Below are 16,570 nucleotides of genomic sequence, written 5' to 3' on the forward strand. Positions count from 1 at the left end.
TGAGGATTCTAGAATCCTCAAAAGCATAAGGGAAACTTAACTCAAGACCAAGAATTTAATCAAATGTGAACCCTTTGTCAACACACACACACACACACACACATATGCCATTCCAAGTGAACCTATATTTATATAGGCTAACCATCTTTGTATTGTTATAATATCGATACCATACCATATAGTCGAAAACACAATTTTTATAGAGCATGGTAAATATAATTATTCACTTGGGTATTGCAATGCATATATGGTTATGGTATTTCTATATTGTAATGAAAGTATGATATAAAACTTTGACTATTAGAAAGGGGTGGCTAGAACAACATTCCAAATAGTCACATCCCAAGTAATTAAGAGATAACTCTAAGGCATAACACGTTACTCAAGTGGAATACCATGTCATATATTGATCTAGATAGGAAAATTGGTAGAGGAATTCCATTGGTTTAAGAAGGATGGATTTGGAAAGAAAATCATCACCTTATGAAGACAAGTTTATAGATTTTTAACAAATGTAGAAAATCATATATATATAGTAAATCACTCATAAATTATAGTAATTCCAAGAAAAAGTTGAGGGATGTCACAGGGGGTGTGACAAGCTAGGATACTGGACAAAGGCTTACTACCATACTCTTATAAAACAAGATAAAGTTGTTCAAATAATCCTATTTGAAGAAGAGAAGTATGGTTTCCACATTAAACCAGACTTAGGGTACAAGGTGTATAGAAACATAATTTTTATATGGATTTGTAGATTTTAAAATATTTTAGAAATTTGATAAACACAAGGGAAGTCAAATATCTTAATACTTTGAAATATCAATCTATAATGAATTACTCTTAGTTGTATAAATGTGTTAATCCAACATATTACACCATTTGTGTAGGACCCATGGAAATGTCTTTCTTTTCCTTAGGTTTTTTACTAAGCCTGTCACTAGAGCATCTTTTTGGTTAGTTGTTTTTTGTTTTAATACCAAATAAGCTTTTTTTTTTAAGTTTGTTTGGAATTTTTTTTTTCAATCAAGTTAATTTCCAAGAATAATATATTTATTTTTTATAATAAAATTAGAAAGATAAATTCCAAATATCAAAGAGTTCCACTCAAAAAGAAATATGTTATCTATGCCTTCTTTCTCTATTTTTTATTTTCTAATCTAATTTTAGTTTGCGACAAAACTTGTTTCCATTTCATCCTTGAGACAAAGATCATTCAATTGGATTTCTCTCATTGCTAGCCTACTACACCTTCTCTTTTCTAAATCTAGTAATGAGAGAATAATGAAAATGTGATATGGGTTATGCTACAACAAATTATTTTCCAACACTCCTTGGCAACAATATAGCCAATGAATTGGCAATTACAAGCAGCTTATTTGTGTGAATTTTTCCACTAAAAATTTGAGTGTGATCCTTTAGCTTGAGCAGAATTGAAACCTTCGAATCACATGTCTACTGGAACGCGTAGAAACTCAAAGGAGTTCGCTTCATATTCTTGACATAGTTTCCTCTCCAGAAGAACATTTTGGGATCCTTACACATTGGTTGTGAGATCATGGGTGTGATTCAATCTTGTGGGCTCACCTCTTTGCACGTACAAGGTATTCGAGGGATAAATTGATGAGAACCTATAATTTTTTGATCCTAGCCATGCAAAGATGTGTTTTATTTGACAACTTAATGCACTAGAAAGTGATCAACATTGCAAGCTCATATATCTAGTTTGTTCCATGGTTATTGTCAAGGCCTCGAATTGGCTCCAAGGCAAAGTGGACACCCATGAAGGTCCATACCCACTTGAAGTGGGACCATGGGGGCATTGCATGCATAACACAGAGGTGAGTTCCCTAGGCACGCCTACATTAAGGCAGGGTGCTTGAGCACCGATGGGAAAACATGGCATGCACGAAAAAACAACATGGGCAAGTTTGGGTGATAAGATGAATGAACCAAACGAAAAAATTGAAATGGACCCTAGGGGTGTCTTGTGCATGGCATAAGGGCCCACACAAAGGTGAGGTTCCAAGGTGCCCAAAGGTGACCTGCATGACATGACGATGGGCAGGATGCATGGGTACGACAAGGGTGAACTGGGCAACACGGGCAACAGTTGACTTGGTGTGTTGATCAAGTAAGGACAAAATTTTTAGTTAAAGCAAGAGAAGTTGGAAAAAGACTTGAAGGATGGGTGTGGCCTATTTCATATGGTAGCATGGGTGCTTGCACCCTGGGCATTCCTGCACGACATTGGGGCACCTGGGTGCCCAAAGGGGTGTCATGTGTCATGCATGGAAAAGAACTCAACAAGGGGTGCACCTGCATGAAACATGTTGGATTGGCTTGACCTAGCAAGGGGTGCCTGCACAAAGAACAAAGGTCATCTTGAAAAGTATGAAGGTGCTTCAACCAAGCTTAATGGTTGGGCTTGGATGCATATAAGTAGAGGGAAACCTCAAATGGAGAAGGCAAGAAAGAAACATAGAGATGTGAGGTCACAAAGCAAGTTCACATAACACAAAGGGCGAAGGTCTGCGATATCGCAAAGTTTTATGAGGAAACAAATGAGCAGAGGTAGAAAACATGAAAAAGGCACAAGGGAATGCGCTCATCTAGAACGAGATGGGTAGACGTGCGACTAAGGTTCTGTTGGGTTTCTGTGGGCAGGGAACCCTTATTTGGCTATAAGGAAACACTTGTTCTATTGAAGTGTGAGCTTAAGTGTTGCATGAATTTTGTTTTCCTGAGTGTTGTGACAGTGAAACTTTGGGGTTTGGCCCAAGCTTGGTTGTATTGTTGTTGTAATATACTTGAAATTTAAATAAAATAAGTATTGGGGAATTAATGTTTGGAGTTCCCCTCCCATGTATATTGCTGTGCACTTATACTTGTTGAAGTCTTGTTTTATTTCAAATGATCTATAACTATTGAATGCTTATGAAGAATTCAGTAAGAAGAAAAAGTGAATTGGATACTTGACTAAGTGTTAAGAATAAGTGTTGGGAATAGGTACCATAGAGTCAATTTTCAGGTTAAAAACCCAAGTTTTGAGGTTAAAAGCCCAAGCTTTGTATAAAGAATGTAAAGTCTCCGCATTTTGTTGTCACGGAGTGCGAAGATGTAAAGTGTCATGAAGGGTTTCTGCCATTAGTTTATGTAACTTGTGTCAGCTTTATGAGATCCACCCTTGGTCTGCGGACCATGGGATTGTATAAAAAGGGAAGTCTTAGAAGAGTCTAAGGCAGTTTTAGTTCTTTTCAGATACGTTTTGAAGAGTCATTCATGTAATGGGTCTGTGAGAGCTAAGAGCGAAGAGTCTTGGCATAGGAAAGAGTCTCTGTTGTTGTGTGCATAGAGGCCTAGGGTGGAAGTTCGTAGATGAGTGCATGGACCCCTGTAGTTGTGTGCACAAGGTAGTTAGAGTCTGTAAAGGAGATCTGAACATCAATAAAGAGAATTATTCTAGAATTACCTATGTATGAGCTATTTTACTTCTATTATGAATGCATGTGATTATGTTATGTTGAATACTAGGTTTATGATTTAATGTTGTATTGATGTGCGAATCTATGTGTTTGACTTTTTTATATGAACGCAAGTAGGAATATCTGTTTACATGAAGATAATCATAATGCATGTTGAATTTATCCACTACTTAAGCTAATCCGGGTAAATACAACCATAAGAGTAATTACATAGGCATGTAAGTGTCTGAATCACGTATTTAGGGTACGCAAAGGACGATCACAAACCTTCGCAAAGGTCTCGAAGCCGAATAAGAGAAGTATATTGATAAGCCCTAAAAGCTTATCGATCTACGTGAAGGAAGGATTAGGGTATAAAAGGACATCACTACCATCTTTGGGTGAGGAAACTTGGTTCCTGCATCCCCCCATACTGCTTCGGGTGAGACTTCAGCCCGTGCTCAATGGATTGATGCTGAAAGGACTAGTAGTGTAGTGATTTTCTTGGCTAATTAACGTTGAACCTGGGTTAGGGCCCATCAAGCCAACAAATGGTTTCGTTGTCGAGACCGGGATCTGCATAAAGAGATGTGTGATGTCACATCATTGGAATCCAACTAAGAAGGAGATCAAAGACTAGTTGGATAGAAAAATCCACGAATTCGTGGCATAAGAGAACAGGAACCCGTGATTGATGAAAGAATAGTGGTTGGATAGATATCTGTACATAGAGATACACGAGATCTTCTTCTGTTCCTTCCTGGTCGAGTTGTATGAGTGGATCGCGAAATTGGCAGACGACCAAGGAAGGTGGAGGCTTGACGGTCCAATAGTCTAGACCCCAGAGTTAGTGCAGAGATTAGAAGCCTTTGATGATAAGATCACACGTGCTATCGATAAATGGCTCGATTGTATCATAGGAAGGTTTGTGATAGAGTTCGCGGTTGATAACTCAGTCAATTACAGCGAAGAAGAGTGCCACTTCTTCAAGGGGTCGTGAGGTAAGTATTTAAAGTCTTGAAAGACCTAAATTAAGACGCTCTTATGTGAAAAGTAGGTTATGCATCTACCTTGGTGTTTGGGGCTACGCAAAGTGGAAAGACCTTTAGAAATAGAAGGAAAATAGGCCCTGAATATAGCCCATTGATTGAACCTCCTCTGAGTGATGACGAGGAAGCAACACAGGCTTCTCCATAGAGCGTTGTTCAGTTGATAAAGCAAGGGTTCCCACGAATACCCCATCCACCCACACTGCCTCCATATTCACCTCCACCACATACACCTTCGCCTACACCACCCCCATTTCCGCCACCATTTAGTGTGGAGAACTCAGTAAATCTACCTGTGTTCAAGGGCTTGGGAAATGAGGATCCGGACTAGTTTTGGTTCATCATGAAGGCTGTATGGGAAGCTCAGGGTATCACAGATGATCAAATGAAGAAAGAAATGTTGGTTAGTTCTTTGCAAGATCGCATGCTAACATGGTACATTAAGGACTACACTAATAACCCGACATCCGCATTGGCAGATGTCCAGATCGCGCTGAATAAGGAATTCAATAGACCTAAGTCTGAAGCGCAATAAATTGTGGGATTCAAAGAGATCATGATGAAACCTGGTGAGACACCCTGGGATCTGGATCAAAGATTGAAGTGTACAATTAGTGAAGCTAACATGAATCTGACAGATGGACAACACCGCGAATGGGTTATGGCTTCGCTCTTGCCTCATCTAAGGGTTGCACTATCACAACAAAAGATTAGGACCAAGGAAGAAGCTATGGAAATTGCGATGAGATTGCATGAGACATTGATGCAAGATGTTAATTGGGGGTTCAACAGATTCATGTGCAGTTGCAGAACCTTTGCCTAGAAATGCAGAGTTTGAAGAAAGATAGAATAGCTCGGCCAGAGGTGTGCGAAGAAGTTTGGTGCTTGAAGTGCAAAAGTTAGGGGCATGAAAAAGACCACTGATAGTCTTCACAAATTGTGTTGCAGCAGGGGATCCAATGCCTCTGAGGCCAAAAGCTCTAGCAGGGACAAGTATAGGGTCCGCGCTATGGTGTGCTATCTATCAGGTAGCTGGAAAACATGCAACAAAAAATTGCCATTTGTTGCAAAAAATTTTACAGACACATCAATAGCTCTTCTGTAATTGCTGTCAATCAGTGGGTCATGATGAGTTCAATTGTCATAGTTACAAGTTAATGATGGATAGAACATCTGTATATAGGGTGCAAGAAGAAACTCGGCCTCCGGACCAAGGTGTTGGGGGAGCGTGAGGTGAATATTAGGGGCGCGGATGAGGCTGAGGTGGAGGAGGACCTGGTAGAGGTCGGGGACAGGTCATTTGTTATGACTGTGGAGGACCAGGACACTACACATGAGATTTCCTGAATCCGATGCGTCTATCATGCCGCTATTGTATTGTTTGACCACGAAACTGAAGATTTCTCAGTATCGTTGGCTAAGATATGTGAAAAGGGGGTGTAGCCTTCGCAGATGACTAAGAACCTGCATATGATAAGGGCTGAGCCTCATGAAGAGGGTCCCAAGGTAAATATTGTGTTGCAGAGTGGGATGAAGACTGGCGAAGATAAGGGGAAATAGCCTGAAGAAAGTGAATGGGTCCGCAAAGCTGTAGAAAAGTAGGTTGAGTTTGATCTGAAGTTCACACGGGAAACATTTATGGAGGCAAAGAAAAGCTTCGTTGAGGCATCTACCTCATGAATTCAGGAGAAGCCAGCTAAAGAGATGGACCCTTCCATGCTTACTACTTTCTTGGAGACCTGTATCAAGTTGATGCATGACAGCAAGGCTGTGAAAGGACTACAGGAACTGATAAATAAGTGTGTCAGGAAAGAAAACGCTCCTGACGGACCGCATGTAGTCAAGAAGATTGGTAAGCATAAGGCAAGAACATGGCATGAGATGAGGCTCACTGCACATATAGGAGAATATGAGATGAACCAAGTAATTTTGGATCTAGGGTTAGACACAATTGTCTTGCCTCAACAAGCCTAGGAAAGGATGGGGAGACCTGCACTGAAGTGATCTCCGGTTCAATTACGAATGGAAAATCAGTAGAAAATCATCCCCATGGGAAGATTGTAGGGGGTGACAGTTGATATTGAGGGTGCAAGTGCATTGGCTAATTTTGAAGTGATAGAGATTGTGGATGACAACAATCCCTACCCTGCGCTCATTGGGATTGATTGGGCCACTAACATGAATGGGGTAATCAATTTGAAGAAGCAAAATATGATATTTGAGAAGAAATCACTCCGTGTAGTAGTGCCCTTGGACCCTGCAAAAGGACCACACTATATTGAACCGGTCTGCGATTATGAAAGTGATGATGATTTGGACCAGATTTATAAGATAATGGCGTGGGATTAGAATTGGGTGAATTCGACAGAAGATGGACAAATTGCATGGGACTGCGAAAGTTCCCACACATTAGATTCAGATGAGGAGTTGGAGCACTGGAAAAATCGACTGCATGAAGTATCTATGCTATGTTGTAATATGATGACCAAGTCGTTGCGTTGTGTATCGTCAAAGGTAAGAAAATTGCCTTACTATAATGGTTTAACTGATGTCGATAAATTTTTGGATGCATTCGAAAGGGAAGTTCCAGAGAAGCATCACTTCTAGGCCTTGTATTGGGCGTTGCGCGCTACGCCTGCAAGATGGTGGGGCACACACAAAGACATTTTTTACGATTGGCATGTGTACAGAAATATGATGAGATTTTGGTTTGGTCACCCACAAGTATGACTAACAAAGAAATATGATGGAAGGAATGACCCACGCGATCACCTAGCCAAATGGACTAAGGTTTATGGAGTGAAGTCTCCGCTTGAATGGGTACATCTATTTTGTCATACTTTGGATGTAATACTGAGGAATTGGTACTTGGAAATAGAGCTCCGCTATGGCATTGAAGAATGGGACGTTTTGCAACAGGGATTTTTGATGACATTTATCTTTGAGGATGGGTTTGAAAGTATTAACGAGGCATTGCAGGAAGTTAAGGTAGCAATCTTTAGAGTACTGCAGGATCCCTTGGACTTAATTCAACTGGATTGGTCCACCCAACTAAGCCACGCATTGGAGTGCTACAATGTGATTGTCAAAGAAGAGGATGAGGACTCGAGGAACATTAACATCCCAGAGACTAAAGGTCACCGCGAAGTTGAAGGACCACAAATTGAAAATCTAGATATCACTGCACCACTAAAAACAAGAGAAGTGAACATTGGGACAGAGGCGGAGCCGAAGTTTGCAAATATTGGGGACTACTGGGATGATGCAACAGTAGATAAGGTCATTGAATTGCTCCGCGAATACCAGGACTTATTCCCTATGAAGTTCTCAGACCTAAAGGGGATAATAGGGGACCTGGGGGTTATGAAAATTACATTGAAACCAAACGCGAAGCCGATCAAGTAGAGGCCTTACTGCTTCAATCCGAAGTATAAATAAAGGGTCCACTTAGAGTTGGATAAAATGCTTGCTGCAGGTATTAGTGAATCGGTAGAAGAATCTAATTGGGTAAGCCCAATCGTAGTTCAAGACAAGAAACAAAAGGATGAAATAAGGATATACGTAGATCTCAGGAAGTTGAATGATGCCTGTGTACATCATCGCTTTCCAACTCTGTTCACTAACGAGGTGCTGGATAATGTAGGAGGATAGGAGGCATATTCGTTCACGGATGGGTTATCAAGGTACCATCAGATCATGATCGCACCGGAGGATAGAAGTAAGACAACCTTTGCCATAGAGTGGGGGTGCTTCCAGTATACCGTAATGCCTTTTGGGTTGAAGAACGTGCCGACAATATTTTCGTGTGTGGTCATCGCAACATTTAAGGAATTCATTCACAAGTTTCTCAAAGTATATTTCGATGATTGGATGGTATTTGGGATGGTGAAACACCATGTAGCTAGTTTATGCTTGATGTTGGATACATGTCAGAGGTATCATGTCATGTTGAATTTGAAGAAATGTTTGTTTTGTGACCCTTTCGGGATCTTGCTGGGTCACGTGGTATGCAAACAAGGCTTGATGGTAGACCTTGCTAAGATCATGGTTATAATTAATTTGGAGGCACCAAGAAGTGTGAAACAACTACGCGCAATGTTGGGGCATACAGGATACTATAGCAAGTTCATCAAAAGTAATGGCTAGATTAACACACAGATGGAGAAGTTGCTAAAGAAGGATGCTATGTTCTGTTCAAATGAAGAGTGTCAGCAAAGCTTAGATGTGTTGAAGGAAAAGATGGTCACCGCACTGATCCTAGTCTTCCTGGATTGGAAGAAGGAATTTCATGTGCATGTGGATGCATCATGTATGGTGCTCGGGACAGTACTGATATAGGCCGGTGAGGGAGAATTGGATCAATCTATAGCATTTGTGAGTAGGAATTTTTCTAAAGCTGAGAAGAATTATTCAACAACAAAGCACAAAGGTTTGGCTATGGTGTACGTGCTCCAGAATTTCAGGCACTACTTGCTAGGTAGACACTTTAAAATGTATATAGACCTTTCTGCATTAAAGTACTTGGTTAACAATCATGTGTTGGGGGGGAAGATATGCATATGGTTGTTGCTATTTCAAGAATATGATTTCAAAGTTGTTGTGAAGCCAGGTCGATTGAATGTCAGACTAGATCATCTATCACGCATTGAAACAGGAGAGGAGCCCACTAATTTGGAGGAAGGACTGCCTGACACGAAGCTCTTTGCAGTACATGTTGAGGACAATCACTTTGCATATATCATACACTTCCTAACGACGGGGACGACTCCAAAAGGGTATACTAGTCAACAAAAGAAGGAGCTGGTGGTGCACGTGGAAAACTTTTCTGTCATTGCCAGGAATTTATATAAAATGGGCTCAGATGAAATTTTGTGACATTATGTACCTGACTTTGAATGAAACAACATCGTTTCTAAATCTCATGGAGGAGCCACGGGAGGACATTATGCAGGAAAATCTACATCGCAGAAAATTTTACGCACTGGGCTATGGTGGCCAATGCTTCATAAGGATTCCAAGGCTTATTGTAAGGCATGTCATGCATGTCAAAGGATGGGTAGGCCATCGCGGAGGGATGAGCTGCCTCTGAATCTGTAGATGTCATTACAACCATTCAAGAAGTGGGTGATTGATTTTGTGGGACCAATTCAACCTCTAGGAAAGAAGACGAGTGCACAGTACATCATCACCGCAACTAAGTATTTGACCAGATGGGTGGAGGCGCAGCCTGTGAAGGACTGTATAGGGGCAACAACAACAAAGTTCATATTTGAGTATGTACTAAGTATCTTTGGTTGACCGAAGATTTTGATGAGCGATCGTGGTACGCATTTTCTTAATGAGACGATCAGTGCGTTGACGGAGGAGTTCCAGGTTTATCATTAGAAGAGTACACCATATCACTCGTAGGCTAATGGGATGGTGAAAGAGTTTAATAAGATATTGGAGAACGCATTGTCGAAGGTCCGCAATGCACAAAGGAATGACTAGGATGTGTGCATACCCATGGTGCTATGGGCTTACAAGACGACTTGCAAAATGCTGACTAGACAAATGCCTTTCAAGCTAGTTTATGGCATAGAAGCTGTGATGCCAATGGAGTACATTGTACCTAGCCTGTGCATAGTGGAATTCACAGGAATGGTGGATTGTGAAGCCCTAGAAGAAAGGCTCACACAAATGGCAGAGCTGGAAGAGGATAGGTTTTTGGTTGGACTCCATCAGTAAATTCAAAAGGAGCGCGAAAAGGCATGGCACGATCGACACATCAAATTGTGCACCTTTAAGGTAAATGATTTAGTGTTATTATATGAAAGCAAGTTTGATAAATTTCCAGGAAAATTTCAGATGCATTGGCTGGGGCCCTATGTCATCAAGGAGATTACCGATGGTGGAGAAATTCAGCTAGTGAAGTTGAATGGAGAGCCATTTCTAGGGAAGGTAAATGGCAACTGATTAAAGCCATACACTGAGGATCCGACTAGATGACTATATGGTAGAGGCACAATATTAGCACTCCAGGCAGCTGAAAGGAGGTGTGGGACTAGAAACTACACTGCTAAGGTTGTAGAGCTGCGCGATTGGGGAATTGTGCAGAAGGGAGGAATGTCACAGTATCGGTGGAAGTGTGAAGGGAGCTACACTATAGAAGGAGAGACTTCGCAGGGCAGCTAGAAAGTGATCGTTATGTTCAATGTTCATGAGTTGACAGTGGGAAAACGACTAAGTGGAGTGGGGGGTGACATTTAAGTCATAATTTAAGAGTGAGATCTGTGAAAATATGCCACCAATCTAGAATTTATGAGCGGATGTTTGGGGGAATGGTCGGATTCAAATTCAAATTTTCCTATGAATTGTAGATGACTGCCCAAAGAAAAAAACTTTGCATTCTGAGAATTGAGGTGTTGAGCTATCAGACGCACATGAACCCTGACTATTTTGAGGCTTTGGTGGCTAGTTCTGTATTTGACAAGTTTCCTAAAGAAACTGAGGAGCTTCTTACTAGACTCATGTCGGTGCCCATGGAAACCGCAAGTGTTGGAGGATAGATGGCATCTAAGGGAGATGTCCCTGAGATTGCAAGTGTAAAAGTGCCTGTAGAAGTACCAAAATCATAGAGGTCACCCAGGTCGAGGCCTACACTGCCCAGAGAGGGTCCCAAAATAAAGAATGATAATCAAAAAACAACATAGCCGGTGCATGAGTCACCAAGAAAGCACTAGAAGGGAAAGCCCACCGCGCAGGACAAAGGCAAGGTGGTAGACTTAGATTCTAAGAAGGGCACCAAAGATATGGATATGGGCACAAAGGACATTGACATAGAGGGTGTAGACCCTATCTCAAAGCTACTCGAGTACATCTCTCCACACCAGGGTAAGGTGAAGGTCCTGAAGGACCTGGATGCGGGGAAATTTATGCTAAATACCCTGTTGCTGCTAGACCAGATCACATTTGAAGGACCACACTTGGCGTGCATTCCCGCTTTCAAGCTAGAGGATTGGTACTTGACGGACACAGAGCAATTCCCCCACATGGTGACTGATACCTTTTATGACCAATGTGCTTTATAAAGATTATGGTGTCATCGCGCTGGAGTCGCGATGGTGGATAAAAGGGGTGGACAAGGCAAGACTGCTAAACCCGCTATGGGTGCCACATTACCCCGGCATGCCCATAACCTTGATGGTGATCAAACAGTTGTTATGCTTAGTGCACAATGGGTGTATGTTGCTGGAGAACCGATACCCATCACATATATGTTGATCCATAGGGTCACATTGCTCCCACATTCAGGGTTGAATCCGGCCATGGCATTTGGTGGAAAGACAGGTGAGCGCAACCTCGCCATGAGAATGAAGGAAAAATTCAAGCTTTCCAAGAAACTGTGGAGACACTCAATTTCTAGAATAACTGACCCCGCGGTTAAGGTCGCCACCCAAATTTTGGCTGGGAAATTAATGATTAAGTGTTGCGTAGATGAGGTTCTGACACCTGATATGTCATTAGTGGCCATGTGCGTGGAGGGCGTATAGTTTAATTGGGCGTGATATCTCTACAATGAGTTACTCACAAACTATAGAGAAGCATAAGATGAGAGTAATACCTTCCATTACGCCTGGCTCTTACTCTCAATTGTGCTGGTTGCATGGGAATTACCAAAGGACAGCCAGTTTCCTTTAGTCGCATCAAATCTACCTGAAGCAGAAAAGTTCGCTTCACTCTGGGCCACCAAGGACGCCGCGAGGGTCAAGGATGCTAAAATATTTTAGGTGCAGATGGAGACAAGCATCCACGCCATGATAAACTGCAAGCCGAGGTTATCCCCAACTGTCTTTGAGTAGTTGTCAGGATATGTGGAGTTCAAAGCAAACTTCCACTGTGTCTCCATCTGGGCACGAAAGCACCTTGAGCAAAAATGGTATGATCTTCCATACCTAGCAACAGACGATGCAATCGCAGCGGTCTTGGAGAGTTAATTGTCAAAGTGGCACATAACTTCAGACATGTCACCTGGGTCTAGTAAGTACGCCGCGAAGGAGAAGAAGGAAGAGGCCCGACTGAAGATGCAGTAGCTAGCCGATAGGAGGAAAAGGGAAGCTGAAGAAAAAGCTAAGGCAGAGTGCGCTGCTAAGAAGTAAGCTGGTGAGGAGGAAGAAGAGGAAGAGCGTGACTCTGGCAGAAGTCAAAAGTCTCCTTCGCCGCAAATGGAGAAAGAAGAGCAGCAATCCAGACAGGGAGGTGCAGACCCAGAGACTACTCCATTCTGGGTTAAGCACACTAGGGGGTAGGAAAAAATAGGGTCATGGAAGAAGTCCAAGGCTAGCAAATCATCACTTGACCCACTCACTTTGATTGAAGTTGATCTGAATGATATCGAGGACAGAGTGAGGGACGCAACCACGGAACTATTGCAGCAGTTTGAGTAGAAGTAGAAGCAAGCCTTGGTCACCATTTAGACGGGTCTATGCGAGCTGCAGATCTAGGCCACTCAAGTGCAGACTAATGTGGGACAACGTGGTGCAGCGTCAAATATCTTAGCACCTAGGACCTCCGAAGCAGCGGAGCTGGTCCGCTCCTTCGATCCTTGGGTCTTCGTGTTGCCAAATAGAGCATTGAATACAGAAGTGGAAGCTGACAAGGCCACCGTCAGAGATCTCAAGAAGGTTGGGTTGAACTTGGCTGTGCTTCCAAGTGAATCCCTTCATACCCTACAAGATGGTGTGATCACAGAACTTCAGACCAGAGAGCAACGCGTGTTGAATGTGATCAACCAGTAGAAGGTCAAAAATGCCTAGATATTCATAGAAAAGACTTAGGCACTTGATCTCCGTAAGAATATCATAGAGAAGAATGAGCACACCACAACTCTAGTAGCCCAAGCTTGCAGAACCATTCCAGAGCTGAATATCCCAGAAGATGCGCCAGTCAATGCAAGAATTCAGAAGCTTACTGTAGGTGTGCATGATGCAAGGACGGAGATGGCTAAGGTTCAGTTTGAGCTAAACCTTAAGATCACGGAGCTCGAGTTGAGGGCCCCACCTTCAACTCCACCAGAAGTCAGAGAGAAGCATGAGGTAGCTATCAAAGATGTAGTTTCCGCAGTGGATGTTGCAGTGAAGGATTACACTTCACTCTTTGAGCAGTCACTCGAAGTAATTACCAGCCCGTAGGAAGATCCCAACATGTAGCGGCTAAAAACAAGGGCAAGGGAACTGCAACAGAAGTATGACGAGGTCAAAGTGACGGTGCGCACCGTCGTCATCACATAAAGGTTGGTGAAGCTGTAGGAAGCGAAGGAACTAAAGGAACAAGTGGACGTGGCACAGCACAAGGAGGCAGTACTGAAGGCCAGCTTGGGGCCTTTGCTAGATGAATCTTATGTGCTCACAACCTCCATTGAAGGAAAATTGGCTAGTCTATAGGCAACACAAAAGAAAATACAGGTAGACAATGCAGGACCAACGACGGAGCATCTAGTCAAGTAGGTTAAGCAGGCGGTGATGCAGTGTATCATTGAGGTTGCAGTAGCATAGGTGGAGGTAGGAGGTCTTCGCAACAAGATCTTTGTGACAGCAGAGTGACTCTAGCGCGAGTCACCAAATTTTTGTTGGGGGCATGTTGGTAACAGGTCCCTTAGGGTCAATTTTGGGGTTAAAAGCCCAATTTTTGGGGTTAAAGGCCCAAGTTTTGTGTAAAGAATGTAAAGTCTCCACATTTTGTTGTTGCGGAGCGCGAAGATGTAAATTCATGAAGGGTTTTTTCTCTTAGTTTATGTAACTTGTGCCAGCTTTATGAGATCCACCCTTGGTCTGCGGACCATGGGATTGTATAAAAAGGAAAGTCTTAGAAGAGTCTAAGGTAGTTTTTGTTCAGTTCAGATACATTTTGAAGAGTCATTCATGTAATGGGTCTATGAGAACTAAGAGTGAAGATTCTTAGCATAGGAAAGAGGCTCTGCAGCTGTGTGTGCAGAGACCTGGGGTAGAAATCCACAGCTGAGTGTGCGGACCCCTGCAACTATGTGCACAGGGTAGTTAGAGTATGTAAAGGAGATCTGAACATCAATAAAGAGAATTATTCTAGAATTGCTTGTGTATGAGCTATTTTACTTTTGTTATGAATGCATGCGATTATGTTATGTTGAATACTAGGTTTATGATTTAATGTTGTATTGATGCACGAATCTATGTGTTTTACTTTGTTATATGAACGCAAGTAGGAATATTTGTTTACACGAAGATAATCATAATGCATGTTGGAGTTATCCACTACTTAAGCTAATTTGGGTAAAGACAGCCATAAGAGTAATTACAGAGATGTGTAAGTGTTTGAATCACCTATTTAGGGTACGCAAAGGATGATTGTAGACCTTCGCGAAGGTCTTGAAGCTGAATAAGAGAAGTTTATCGATAAGCCCTAAAAGTTTATCGATCTGCACGAATGAAGGATTAGGGTATAAAATGACATCACTACCATATTTGGGTGTAGAAACTTGGTTCCTGCATCCCCCCATACTGCTTCAGGTGAGACTTCAGTTCGTGCTTCGCAAATTGATGCCGAAAGGGCCAATAGTGTAGGGAATTGCTTGGCTAATTAATTTTGAACCTGGGTCAGGACCCATCAAGCCAATAGTAAGAACTAGGCATAATATAGGTTAAATTAGTTGAACTTGTAATGAAATACTTCTAATGTTGCACATCACCCACGGTGGTCTTAAGGAAACCACAACATGGGGTCGTGACAATTACCAAGTTTTTATTCAAATTTTATTTTATATAGAAACAGAAATGAATATATCTATATCTATCTATCTATCTATATATATATATATATATATATATATATATATATATATATATATATATATATATATATATATATATATATATATATATATATATATATATATTTCAAATTCAAATTATTCCTATACGGAAAAATATTTGACTATCTAATACTCAATATGGAAAAAAATTGGAGAGTATCCATCTTACCACTGATGTGAAAAAAAAAAAGAACTCCTCAAAAATTGCTTTCAATCATATTATGAAAGTTTCAGATAAATTATATATTGGCATGAGTAGAAATAACTCCTAAGTGAACAAGAAATGGATGAAAAGTCTCAGACCTTTAGAGTTCTTAGTTGCTCAATCCATAAATAATAGTTAACTATATTATTTCGTAATGATACATTATGAAGTAATTTTCTAATGAAAATTGAATGAAAAATAGATCAAGGGTCATAAGAGTAGAAAATAGTATCAAAGACAAGAGATTGGATTCCAACTAATCATATTACAAAAAAATAGTTGAATATCATTCATGGTCTTCCCTTTGGAAAATATTATGATATTTTGTTAATTTTTCCCTATCACCTTTCATCCATAAACCGATAGTCAAACTGAAGTGATTAATCATATCCTAGTGCAACATCTTCACATTTCTCTAATGAAATGAGTTTTGAAATTTTACCCATATTGAGCATGCATATAACTGATTAGTTCACTCCTCTACTAGTCACTCTCCCTTTGAGGTTTGTCTTGGTTTTCCCCTTTGGATCCTTATGATTTTCCCTTATCTTTGCCTCTTCTAGCTGTATCACATCTTTAAAAATTAGCAAGATAAGGCAAAAAATATTGTTCAACACTCCAATCCAAAGTCATTCATATTCTTTAGAATACTCAAGAAAAGAAAAAAGAACTCATGGACAAGTGTCTGATGTTTGGCACACCAATTTCAAGTTTGTGACAAAGTGTGGTTGCATTCCGACAAATGTTGATTTTAGGACAAAACAGAAAATAAGGTCAAAACCATTCATATGGCCCCTAATCAATCATCCAACACATGTCTAAAATTCTCAATGAACCATGACTGAAATGTATATTTTATAATAAATAATTATTACTTAATATGGACTACTTTATGTATTCATGATGTTTTCATGAAGTGGGCCTCTAGATTCAATTTAGAAAAAAAAGATATCACCTTGATCTTTCAATTCATGTGGGAATTCATGATGTTGTCAATGTTGATCTTATAAAATCATATCATGAATTA

This window comes from Pinus tabuliformis, chromosome 6, assembly GCF_031772625.1.
Source record: "Pinus tabuliformis cultivar Carrire ecotype Pingquan chromosome 6, CPIR1, whole genome shotgun sequence".
Taxonomy (NCBI): domain Eukaryota; kingdom Viridiplantae; phylum Streptophyta; class Pinopsida; order Pinales; family Pinaceae; genus Pinus; species Pinus tabuliformis.